We start from the raw sequence: 1,129 nt of genomic DNA, 5'->3' as shown, positions 1-1,129 counted from the left end.
CGCTCTACCACTGAGCTACATCCCCAGGTCGAAAGCCGTTTTCTACTACTGAGGTCCATCAAGTTTTTTTCTGATATTGCAGGTTTTCAAATGCTGTTAAGTCCAGATGTGGTAACACTACAGGACCAAATTGAGTCAGTTTTACTGAAATTAAATTTCAACAGCCTGTGGAGATGCTGGGAATTGAACCCAGGACCTCATATACGCAAAGCATGCGCTCTACCACTGGGCTATATCCCCAGGTGCAAGAACCTTTTCTACCACTGATGAACAACAAGTTTTTTTACTACTGTAGGTGTACCAATGCTATTAATTCGAGATGTGGTAACGGTACAGGACCAAATTGAAACTGTTTTGCTGAAATTAATTTTTAAAAGTCCGTGGAGATGCTGGGGATTGAACCCATGACCTCATACATGCGAAGCATGCACTCTACCACTGAGCTACATCCCCAGATGAAAGAGCTTTTCTACCCTCAATAGGAACAAATTGAATCCGTTTTGCTGAAATTAAACCTGACCAGTCTGTGGAGATGCTGGGTATTGAATCCAGGACCTCATAGTTGCAAAGCATGCGCTCCACCACTGAGCTACATGCCCAGGTGCAAGAACCTTTTCTATCACTGATGTACAACAAGTTTTTTCTGATACTATAGGTTTACCAATGCTATTAATTCCAGATGTCGTAACACTACAGGACCAAATTGAAACCGTTTTGCTGAAATTAAATTTCAACAGCCTGTGGAGACACTGGGGATTGAACCCAGGACCTCATAGTTGCAAAGCATGCGTTCTACCACTGAGCTACATCCCCAGTTGAAAGCTGCATTTTCTACCACTGAGGTACAATAAGTTTTTTCTGCTTCTGTAGGTTTACAAATGCTATTAATTCCAGATGTGGTAACGCAACAGGACCACATTGAAACCGTTTTGCTGAAATTAATCTTTAAAAATCTGTGGAGATGCTGGGGATTGAAGCCAGGACCTCATACATTCAAAGCATGCGCTCTACCACTGAACTACATCCCCAGGTGCAAAAACCTTTCCTACCACTGAGGTACAACAAGTTTTTTTTCTGATATTGTAGGTTTTCAAATGCTGTTAAATCCAGATGTGGTAACACTACAGGA

At 41.9% G+C, this 1,129-nt stretch overlaps 4 non-coding genes across 4 annotated transcripts; all 4 read right to left on the bottom strand.

Annotated features, from left to right (window-relative positions):
• Positions 1–168: 168 nt before the first annotated feature.
• On the bottom strand, positions 169–240 carry trnaa-ugc (transfer RNA alanine (anticodon UGC)). The gene has a single exon. It is a non-coding gene; the product is annotated as a tRNA-Ala (tRNA).
• Positions 241–381: 141 nt separating this feature from the next.
• trnaa-cgc (transfer RNA alanine (anticodon CGC)) lies at positions 382–453 on the bottom strand. Its single transcript has one exon. It is a non-coding gene; the product is annotated as a tRNA-Ala (tRNA).
• A 288-nt stretch (positions 454–741) lies between these two features.
• Positions 742–813, bottom strand: trnaa-ugc (transfer RNA alanine (anticodon UGC)). Its single transcript has one exon. It is a non-coding gene; the product is annotated as a tRNA-Ala (tRNA).
• Positions 814–956: 143 nt separating this feature from the next.
• trnas-uga (transfer RNA serine (anticodon UGA)) lies at positions 957–1,028 on the bottom strand. The gene has a single exon. It is a non-coding gene; the product is annotated as a tRNA-Ser (tRNA).
• Between the last annotated feature and the right edge of the window lie 101 nt (positions 1,029–1,129).

The sequence above is a fragment of the Sinocyclocheilus anshuiensis genome, unplaced genomic scaffold (genome assembly GCF_001515605.1).
Source record: "Sinocyclocheilus anshuiensis isolate Anshui unplaced genomic scaffold, SAMN03320099.WGS_v1.1 scaffold11288, whole genome shotgun sequence".
Lineage (NCBI taxonomy): Eukaryota > Metazoa > Chordata > Actinopteri > Cypriniformes > Cyprinidae > Sinocyclocheilus > Sinocyclocheilus anshuiensis.
The sequence above is the reverse complement of the archived record's forward strand: the minus strand, read 5'-3'. Positions and strand labels throughout refer to the sequence as shown.